This window comes from Selaginella moellendorffii, unplaced genomic scaffold, assembly GCF_000143415.4.
Source record: "Selaginella moellendorffii unplaced genomic scaffold, v1.0 SELMOscaffold_10, whole genome shotgun sequence".
NCBI classification, from domain to species: Eukaryota; Viridiplantae; Streptophyta; class Lycopodiopsida; order Selaginellales; family Selaginellaceae; genus Selaginella; species Selaginella moellendorffii.
The window spans coordinates 1,024,673-1,036,744 of NW_003314271.1; positions in this window are offsets into that span (position 1 = coordinate 1,024,673).

Consider the following 12,072-nt stretch of genomic DNA (forward strand, 5'->3'; position numbering starts at 1 on the left):
CCAGTCTCCCCACTGAGAGTCCATGACCACCGAAATATGAGTGTCCTCATATTCCAAACCATCACCACGCCCTAGTGATTTGGGACTCGAACCCAAGCACTAGAGGGTCGGGACTCGAACCCAACCTCCGTATATGCATCTACGGACGGCATCACACTAGATGCCTGGCGTGACTCCCCACGCCGGTGCACCAACCTATTTTTAAAGCGCGCTACAGATCACAGCTTAGGAACCTAGTTCCTCCACACTGCCAAGTCCTCTCACTTGACATGTCTGTGATCATGCATGGACTCCTCCATGCTCGGCCCCATGGCCCACCCTTTTTGAAGTTATCACCTTCAACTAGGGTCTTTGTTCCCCCGACGTGCCAATCTCGCTTGGCAAGTCCTCCGACCACTGTAACATGGTTCCTGCATAAGCGTGAAAGTCCTTGACCATCGACTTTTGTTCAAAGCCCTCTCTTTGAACACTCGGGAACTACTTCCCTAACCTTGATAGCCTTGCCTCATGGCAAGCTTCAAGACCACGCTTCTGCTGCGCCACTCTGATTTCGCGCGTTCCATGAACCATTTACACTTGGCCTTTCTAGGTACTAAGCTACCTAGAATCGTCTTTGGGAACCTTGAAGGAACTCTGTCCCTCAGCTTGCTAAGGCCTCCCTTTTTGCAAGCCTTCCAAATGCCACATAGTCTAACATGGACAATTCCATATTTTAGACTCTTCATGGCATCACGGTTGCTAGCGGCAACACCCTTGAGCCCCCCATTTGATTCTCCACTCCCAGCTGGCATAACCAACCTTGGTTATGCCCTTCGATTCCTATGGTTCGGTTCTATCCCCTTCTTGCTTTTGGCTTTGCACCTTTCCTTCGGTCATTCTCCTCCAGACCAGGAGGATAGCTTTGCACTTTCTATCACGCCTTAGCAAGGATTCCTAGGGATGAACCAACCCAATAGCCCAGGGAGTGGTTCCTCAATCCAGGTACGCTCACCTTGTAACCCCACACACTGGGATTACATTGTTGCTTATGGGCCTTTACATGCCCATCACTAGCCTTGCCAAAGTTCTATTTTTGGCTTTGTCCAACTCGGGCAGACAGTCTTTCTCCTGTCTCCGCAACCTTGGACATTTGGATAGCACCTTCTATCCATCATTCACTAGGGACTTAGTCCCCTGGGCCTTATCCATTGCCCTCGCGACATCAAACACCACCTTCTGGTGTTCTAGAGTGTTCGGGTGTCCCAATGATGGCTTTCTTGACAATGAGTATTTCCTTTTATGACATTGACTTACTATATCGCAACACAAGCAACTTATCCCCCGTAAGGGTGTATCCGACTTCCCTATGCTATTAAGAAGTCTTGGGTAGCTACCTTCTACCCGTTCAACTAGTTATTTTGCACCTCTTGCTTAGTTGCCTCATAGTTGTCAAGTCCTACAACTCATTGTTTGGTGCTTTCACACCTTCATCATTATCTGGGTCACCACACTCCAACTGCATGCTCTGCAGCTTAGGCTATGCCATTCCCATTTCCATTGGGATTCCTTTGGCAAGGGGTTCTCATGAACCCACCAACATAGCCTCAAGGTATCACACCTTGGCACATTTGGTGTCTCCACACCATCGGCTCCACGAGCCTACCTCTATGACACTTCCCCTTCATGTTTATGTCTTTGCCAAGACCAACACCGCTCTTTCTCATGCCAACCATCCGTTAGCACTGCACCATAGCGGTCACACGCAACTTTGTGTCAAAGTTGTTTTCTTCTGAGAACACCTTTCCCATAACTTTAGCATGGCACATTTTGCCATCGATGAGATACCCTCTGTTCTCATCCTTGGATCCTATGATCCCCCCCCATCCTTTGTGGGGTACAACACACCTCAGTAGAAATGCTTCCATCAGTCCTTTTAGGACCATTCCTTGACTCTACTTGAGTCATCAAGCAGTTTTGGACTTGGTTAATCCATAGACCCTTAAGGTCCTACTTGTGAGGCACTAGCTCACTAGAATACACTTCTTGCATTCCTGTCCTACTCAAAAGGACTATTTTCACAAGTGTTACTCCGACACTTGATTTTGTTCTCTGGGGGCAACCTTTGCCCCTTAGGACTACTTGTTCATGTGATGAGAACACCAACTCATCCACTTAATACACCCCCAACTCCTGGGGTTGTTCCAGCATTTATTAGAGGTAGCCCCGGCTACCTTTTCAAGGACTTGAGTCCTCTTCCGTATTTGACCTCCCACGGTCATTACTTCTGGTCTCACATTCATGAGCACCAACCTCAACTATATGAGGAAAATCTTGTGACTCCTTTATTGCTTTGGAGTCTTTATCTTTCCCGTGATCCCAACTGTAGTTGTTTACCGCAACTACATTAGCCAGTTTGCTAAGTGAAACGCTCATCTGGATCACATCCTCAACTCTTTGATTAAAACCATATACTGTTCCCAAGATCCCAAAGTCGTTCCATTATTGGCCCTTTTCTATCCACCACCTTGTCTACAAGTTCACACATGAACTGTAATGGAGAGCCATGTCTTCCCGACTTGCTACTCCTCAAGGATAGGCCCACTTCTTGGACCTTCCGTTGCTAACACCAGTGGTGATATACTTGAGCACCAATAAAAGTCGGACTAAGGAACAGCTCCGATACCAAATTGTAAGCGACTAATTTTTCCATTCTACTTTAGTCACTTAACCACACCTCCGACCACTTGGAGGAGTCTCATTCACAACCTCCATAAGCCCAACTCAAGACTTGGGGCTTGCTAGCCCCGAGAATGGCATCCATGCCACTCAACCTTAGCACTTGGTCCAAGTGCTCCACGTGTCCGATCCCATGATCGACACCCCAAGGTGCCACTGACATATCGGCCCGTTACGCTAAGGCCATGCCCATTTACCTCGGTCACACTGGTGGTCCAACACCACCTACATTCCAATCCCGTCTCTCAAAGACTGGGTCATCCATCCATGAGTGATCATCCCAGATCCACTCCTTAACATCCTTAGGATGCCTACAGACATGGGGAACAGCCTTCCCCAATATCTCTGTTCCGGTCCCCACCAAGTCCCTTTCTGTCCTTGGCTGTGTTCGCCAACACTGCCACTGGATCGAGGCCCACCGGCCCGACCACTAAGTCCCACTATCCTCTAGGACTTCCTCACTGTGTGACTGTGTCCTTGGTCACTACCCCAGAGGACTGCTCCTCTTCCTTTCCACAGTCTGGGCCTTTGGGACAACATTTCGGAACACCGTGGCCTTACGCGAGCCACCTGGGTACTCTCCTCGCCTTCTGCCCTTGGGTGCTCTAGCCATGGGCTTAGAGCGGGTTCCGTTGAGCCACACCAGGTATCCAAGTAGGTAGTGCCACCCACACTTGGACTGGGAGCATCGGCCAGTCGATCTCCCGGGGGAACTAGAGCCGGCTCTTGAACACTTCACCAAGCTACCCCGCTTGTCAGTCCGTGTTCACTCTAGTCTTGGACTTCCCAGTGGGCAGCTCATCACCCACACTGGGTCTGGCCTTCCTGGGCCAAACTGGCCTTTCCTGGGCAAACTGGCCTCCACTGTCAGTCCTCCTCCCTACTATACCTTTTGGAGTCTCACCAACACCCCCCTAGGTGTCTGGGAGACGAACGCTTTGGGCTTTCACCCTCTCAGGCTCCGGACTCGGACTCGGACTCGGACTCGGACTCGGACTCGGACTCGGACTCGGACTCGGACTCGGACTCGGACTCGGACTCGGACTCGGACTCGGGCTCGGGCTCGGTCTCGGTCTCGGCCTCGGCCTCGGTCTTGGTCTCGGTCCCGATCTCGGTCTCGGTCTCGGTCTCGGTCCCGGTCTCGGTCCCGGTCTCGGTCTCGACTTCGGACTCCATCTCGGACTCCATCTCGGGTCCATCTCGGACTCCATCTCGGACTCCATCTCGGGTCCATCTCGGACTCCATCTCGGACTCCATTTCGGGTCCATCTCGGGTCCACCTCGGACTCCATCTCGGACTCCATCTCGGACTCCATCTCGGGTCCATCTCGGACTCCATTTCGGGTCCATCTCGGGTCCACCTCGGACTCCATCTCGGACTCCATCTCGGACTCCATCTCGGACTCCATCTCGGACTCCACTTCGGACTCCAACTCGGGTCCATCTCGGGCCCACCTCGGACTCCAACTCGGACTCCATCTCGGACTCCATCTCGGACTCCACTTCGGACTCCAACTCGGGTCCATCTCGGGTCCACCTCGGACTCCACTTCGGACTCCAACTCGGGTCCATCTCGGACTCCACTTCGGACTCCAACTCGAGTCCATCTCGGACTCCACTTCGGACTACAAGTCGAGTCCATCTCGGACACTCCCACGTGTCATGTGTTGGTCCTTTTGGGTCCCTTTTTGGAGCCTCGCCTTTTGCTCGCTTCGTGCTCGTTCCTCGAGCACTTCGTTGGGAGTTCCACTCCCGCTCTTGACTTTTCAAGTCGGAGCTTTTGGTCCAAATGTGTTACGCTCGTTTGGCTTTCGCTTCGGCCACTACCATGTGGCGCCCTTCCGGCTCCACTTTGGGGCCTAGGGATTTTGTGTCTCACATCTCTATCTTTCCCGTGATCCCAACTTTAGTTGTTTACCACAACAACCTAAGCCAATTTGCTGAGACAAATGCTCATCCGGATCACATCCTCAACTCAATGAGGAAAACCTTGCACTGTTCCCAAGATCCCAAAGTCGTTCCATTATTGGCCCTTTTCTATCCACCACCTCGTCTACAAGTTCACACATGAACTGTAATGGAGAGACATGTCTTCCCGACTTGCTACTCCTCAAGGATAGGCCCACTCCTCGGACCTTCCGATGCCAACACTAGTGGTGATATACTTGAGCACCAATAAAAGTCGGACTAAGGAACAGCTCCGATACCAAGTTGTAAGCGACTAAATTTTCCATTCTACTTTAGTCACTTAACCACACCTCCGACCACTTGGAGGAGTCTCATTCACAACCTCCATAAGTCCAATCCAGGACTTGGGACTTGCTAGCCCCGAGAATGGCATCCATGCCACTCAACATTTGCACTTGGTCCAAGTGCTCCACGTGTCCGATCCCATGACCGACACTCAAAGGTACCACCGACATAGCAGCCCGTTACGCTAAGGCCATGCCCAATCACCTTTGCCACACTGGTAGTCCAATACCACTTGCATCACAGTTTTGGCTCCCCAAGACTAGGCAAACCATCCGTGAGTGGTCATCTCAGATCCACTCCTTAGCATCCTTAGGATGCCCACCGACAAGGGGAATAGCCTTCCCCAATATCCCACTGTCAGTCCCCACTAAGTCCCTTTCTGCCCCTGGCCGTGTTTGCCAACACTGCCACTGGACCGAGACCCACAGGCCCAACCACTAAGTCCCATGGTCCTCTGGGACTTCCTCACCACACGACTGTGTCCTTGGTCACTACCCCAGAGGACTGCTCCTCTCCTTTCCACAGTCTAGGCCTTTGGGACAACATTTCGGAACACCGTGGCCTTACGCGAGCCACCTGGGTACTCTCCCCGCCTTTCGCCTTTAGGTGCTCTAGCCATGGGCTTAGAGCGAGGTTCCGTTGAGCCACACCTGGTATCCAAGTAGGTAGTGCCACCCACACTTGGACTAGGAGCATCGGCCAGTTGATCTCCCGGGGGAACTAGAGCCGGCTCTTGAACACTTCACCAAGCTACCCCACTTGTCGGTCCGTGTTCACTCTAGTCTTGGACTTCCCAGTGGGCAGCTCATCACCCAACACTGGGTCTGGCCTTCCTGGGCCAAACTGGCCTTTCCTGGCCAAACTGGCTCCACTGCAGTCCTCCCCCTTACTATACTTTTGGAGCTCACCAAACCCCCCAGGGTCTGGGAGACGAACGCTTTGGGCTTTCACCCTCTCAGGCTCCGGACTCGGACTCAGACTCGGACTCGGACTCGGACTCGGACTCGGACTCGGACTCGGATTTGGACTCGGACTCGGGCTCGGGCTCGGTCTCGGTCCCAATCTCGGTCTCGGTCTCGGTCTCGGTCTCGGTCCCGGTCTCGGTCTCGACTTCGGACTCCATCTCGGACTCCATCTCGGACTCCATCTTGGACTCCATCTTGGGTCCATCTCGGGTCCATCTCGGACTCCATCTCGGACTCCATCTCGGGTCCATCTCGGACTCCATCTCGGACTCCATTTTGGGTCCATCTCGGGTCCACCTCGGACTCCATCTCGGACTCCATCTCGGGTCCATCTCGGACTCCACTTCGGACTCCAACTCGGGTCCATCTCGGGTCCACCTCGGACTCCATCTCGGACTCCATCTCGGACTCCATCTCGGGTCCATCTCGGACTCCACTTCGGACTCCAACTCGGGTCCATCTCGGGTCCACCTCGGACTCCACTTTGGACTCCATCTCGGACTCCATCTCGGGTCCATCTCGGACTCCATTTCGGACTCCAACTAGAGTCCATCTCGGACACTCCCACGTGTCATGTGTTGGTCCTTTTGGGTCCCTTTTTGGAGCCTCACCTTTTGCTCGCTTCGTGCTTGTTCCTTTTAGCACTTCGTTGGGAGTTCCACTCCCGCTCTTGACTTTTCAAGTCAGAGCTTTTGGTCCAAACATGTTACGCTCGTTTGGCTCTTGCTTCGGCCACTACCATGTGGCGCCCTTCCGGCTCCACTTTGGGGCCTAGGGATTTTGTGTCTCACACATTTGTCCAATGGAAAGGTACATATATAGGAACATAAATAAGCACAAACTAAATGACCATTCAAATCCAATCAAACTGCTATAAACTCACCAACACATTTAGCCAATAATTTTGAGCATACCTTGAAGAGACTAACTATGCATGAGTAACATTAAGTCGTAACTAAATTGAATACCATAAGATGGTGTAAGATGTCAGAAATATGGGCAAGATGTTCAATGCTTAAACATACTATTGGGTCATGAGAATTAGTGTTGAGGTGAACTTATATAAAGTTGTAGGTAGGAGGAAGTTAGTTGAATTTTAAAAGTTTGTATTCTTAGACTGAGAGTCATTCTTTCTTTAGAATGAGAAATTTCCACAAATTTTCTTAAACTTTTTCAATAACTAATCTATTAATCACTTTGTCCGAAAATCATTCCATTTTTGTAAGCTAGTACAAACTAGTGAAGGGGTTGGAGTTGACTTTAGTTAGCTTAGACCTTAGTAGGTAGTTTGTATGATGCAGCCCAAAAAACATATTGACTTCTTAGGGCTAAAACAATTGAGCTGAATAAAGTCTGGAGTTGGTGTAGAAAAATGGCTATTGCACTTTTCTAGAAAGATGACCCTTGTGCCTTTTTCTTGTAATGTTATGCTTGGTGGCAAGTTGTACTTTGCATTTCATTAGACTTTATGAGAGTAGTGAGCTCTCTCTAATTTTGAATTTGTCTTGATAACCTTGCGCTTTAGCTAAAGATAGTGATGCCTAACTTAGTTGTTTGAGGTTGAGGTGTTAATACCCATATTATAACCTTGTCCATTAGGAGGTTGTGTACCAATATGAGTGCATTTTATGATTTTTACTTTAATTTCGACTAAATGTGATCATGTATAACTAACCTCTTCAAGGCATGCTCAAATGTATTGGGTATACACATTAATGAGCTTATTGCAGTTGAGTTGGATTTGAGTGGTCATTTAATTCATACTTATTCATGTACCTAAGGTGTTATGTTCAAGTTGGATAAATATATGACTCGATGGCATGAGTTTAGTATTTGGGTTTTGTGAAGGCAAGTTGAAAAATGATTATTGGTTGCTTTACAACTAATGATTGCTTATACACTTCGTCGAGGACTGCTAACACTTGCTTTGCTCAATGATGATTTAACAGTGATAGACTTGTTTTACGAGATGGTGTTACAAAAGATCATATTGTGGGTTGCATGGATTTTCCATGTTGGCATATCAATTTTATCTTTATCGATATCATTTGATTGCATTTAGTTTGTGGTATTAGATTTCATTGAGTTTTGGATGTGGTGAATCACTCATTAATGATGTATTATTTGTAACTGAGTGTTATTAAAGGATTGGTCTCGAATACTAAGTATAATATCTCTGACTTTGATTAGCTTGGTTGTTAAAGAGCTTAGAGTGGTGATTCACTTTTGCTTTTTTCTAACTTTGTTTTAGTGTTGATAGCATTGAAGTGATGCTCTATTGTTAAAATTCTTGATGTTAAGATTCGAGTGAAATGAGATGTCTCTCTGTAATTTTGATATTGAGTTCAATGCAGATAGTATTGATGATTTGGCTAAAGCTTTATGTTGTTAGCAATCGTGCATTAGCTAGTTAACAACTGTGTTGGCATTCAAATGAGTTAAATAGCAAGTTGAGTTAGTTATGTTCTAGACGAGATTATTTAGTAGGGGTTGAGCTTTGGGTTTTCCTTGAAAAGTGATTTAGTTATGAATTATGCTAACTTTACAAAAAAAAGAGTTAGCGTTCAATATTAAAGTTGGTGGTTCTTATCGATTTATGATTCTTTTTATACTTGTTATGATGATTTTTCTTGTACTTGTTATAAAGTGAGTTATGTTTTACTATAGAAAATGGATTCATGGAGGATTGGTTTGATAATCACTTATTATGCTTAGCTTTTGGATTGATACAGATATACTATAGTTTTGCATTATAAAGTTTCACTTTTACATGTATTAAGAAAGATGTTGTGGGTTGTACCATGATTTCTTCTTTGGCATTAAAGTTAATTCATGCAAGATTCGTGATCATTATTAAGGAAGATTTAGCTATAAACTTCTTCGAGCTTTTGGTTCTTTAAGTTTTGTTGTACTCATTATTCTAATTGTTAGAAGTTGTTAGGGGAAGGTATTTTAGTTTATTAGCTTCAATGTTAAAGCTAGCTTCTGCATTTGGCAATCATTGATGATGATTGACTATCATCTAGGATAGTTAATTATCTTTGTCAAAGGTTTTACTTAATTATTGTTGATGTTGAATGATTGCCATTCTTTATGATGGTGGATTATTTCTTGATGATGATAATGCATCTCTCTATTAATGGGATGATTGATGATCTTTCATAATAGTTAATTATTTTCTTTGATAGTTTTTGGCTTTTCGCATTACCACATATTCTTTGTGGTTTGCTTTGGTTGGTCTCTTGGGGTTGAAATATTGATAAGATGTTACTAACACTTACTTAAGCAATTTGAGTTCTTTAGTATGGTTAACTAAGATTTATTTAGATTGGCTAGTACAATAGTTATCATGAATGAGTGTTTATTTGCTCTAACTGCTTATTTGCAATAGTCTATCTAAACCTTACCGACAGGTTTATTTTCTTTACTAAAGGTTGGGGCCTTTAGCTTCTCTCTCTATATCCTTGCAGATAGAGGCATATCACACTTTTGTAAGTTGGGTGACACCTAGAGTAACAAGAGTGGTTAACTCCATTAATCATTTCCTTGTCAATGATGGTCAGAAGGTGTTTGAGTTGGTAGTGCATTCGCGTGAAACAAAGAAGTTACCCTAACTCATTTAAGTTGGTGCATTTCTCACATAGTGTGAACATTGTGAACTTTTTTTGGAGTTGTTTTCTTAGTGGTGCTCTAGATTGGAGTAGGCATCGACGAGGACGTCAATCTTCTCTAAAGGGGGGAAAGTGCCACAAATATGACTTTAGGTATCGAATGCTATTTGTCAATTAGTCCTTTTAGATATTCTTTCTTTACTACCATGACAGCAAGAGGTCAGTATTGTTGAACCCATTTTTCAGTCTCTGCCTAAACTAGTTGAGAAATTAGTCTTTACATATACACTTGACCAAATGAGTATCAGGACATAATTTCTAAGTGCTATTAATCAAGCATATTTGATCTGGTTAGAAAAACTCATTCATTGACTTGCACTTACTAGTGTTAGGAACCCTCGTGATATTGAGCTTAGTCCCTCAATATTCACTAGATGATAGTTTACCATGTTTATTAAACACCCTTGCTATTATACACTTTATGTTAGTATTATTTGAATCTAAATGCTATTTATGAAAGTGTCTAAATTTTCTCATTTGGCATATCTACAGAATATAAAGATTGTCTTGACCACAATGGTGTTGGTCCCATGTCCAAATTTGCAATCTAGAAACATTCCATATTTAGTAAGTTTCAAGTTAGTTCTAGAGACTAACTCTTGGTACTAAAGGTGGCTAAGGGTGAAAGCCCAAAGTGTGTGTTCCTCAAGGAAGGGGGGTTATTAAAGGTTCTAAATGTATAGTAAGGATAGTGGGCATGTCAGGTATGGCCAACCAACTTGAGGCATAGTTTAGCTCTTACTTGCATCCGGTTTGAGTCTAAGCCTAAGTTCCATACCATAGTAGTTGGTGGAATACCCATATCCTTGCGTTAAGTCATCGGTATTTTGAAATATTTCTAAACTTCGTTTAGCTTTATTTTGGATGCTAGTTTTAGCATTGGGATGTTAGATACTCTAAAACTGTTCCTACATCGCTCTGTGCTCCTATCCCTTCGCTCTTTAAGCCAAATGCTCAGAAGTCACACCATACTCCAGTTCCTTTGCTCCTTCGCTGCAAGTTTGGGAGTTTGGCTTCGTACGTTCATTCAATGGCCCAAGGCCCTGAAACTCAAGCTCCACTCTATTGTCCATTGGACATGTGGCATGTGGCATGTGGCACATGAAGAGTTTAGGTTTCACTTCGTGGTTATCTTATGATAAATCACTATAGGATAAAGGGTGAAAACCATGTATGCTACATGGACTTATTATGCATTTTACAAAAAAATATATAACAAATTTCATGATAGTGAGTATATAATATACATGTTGCCTAGGTATGATAGTTCTATTGACATCATAAGGTATATCACAAATGATTTTTTTTGTGTGCAAAAGCATTGTTTTGCAAGTGTGAATTTGGTGTATAAGTTCAAAAAAAAAAAAAGAAAATAAAAATTTAGAACCTGACAATTGGATGTAGTGGGTGGATGCTAATAGTGGTTAAAGGTTTGTGGGAGTCACTTTATAATGGACATAATGGGATCAAGTAAATATATGACTAATGCTCTCTAAATGTGTATACACTGATAAGTCATTCATTAGAGAGGGGCTGTTTTTTTCAAGAGATCTTAAAGGAGCTCCCTTTGTAACCTTCAACATTGATTGTCATGAAAGATTTTAATTTTATCAAAGACAAACAAAATATTTTTATTTGTCACCAAATTTATGTCATAATAATGAGAAACTAGATATTGCTACAGAGTATAAAGACTTCTTGGATCACTGTTTTATTAACAATATTAATCCATAAAGATGTGGAATCAAGAGGCCTACATTAATATAAAGAAACACTTTCAAAACACATACACTAATTATTGTATAAAAAACGCTAGGAAGTCAACAAGTCCATGGTTAAAATAACCAGTGAGCTCTATGAAAAAAACATAGATTAAGTGAAGGAGAACATTTAAAAAAATACAAGTCATTAAAAGGAACATATAAGCTATCAAAATATTGATTAAGAAACAACTAAAAGGTTCTACATTTTAAACCTAACTATCAAAAATAAAGGAGTAATTATTTAATTTAGAAGTGGAAAAAATGGAAGCATTCATTAAATCTAGATATTTAAGATGGCTTATTAGTGAAAAATTGTTAAATAAGGAATTTTACAAGTCAATAAGGATAATTATGATATGATGCACATAAACCTCCAAAAAATGCACAAAATAGTGAAATATTATTAATAGCTATTTAAAGCAAACCCTTAAAGTAAAAACATTAGGATTGAATTGGGCCAAAGTTATTATACATATAGAACAATATGATACCGATTGAAAGATGGCCACATTGAGCAATTGTTAAGATTATATCACTTATATATGGTGATGTAGCTCTTATCAGGAGGCTAGAAATGGCACAACATTGACAATTTTTAGCCTTTATAATCAATATTTATAAATTTAATTAAGTTTAATTATAATTTATATTACTTAACTTCCTTTTGTGTTTCCTTCTCATCATTTTCTGTAATCAAAGTTATAT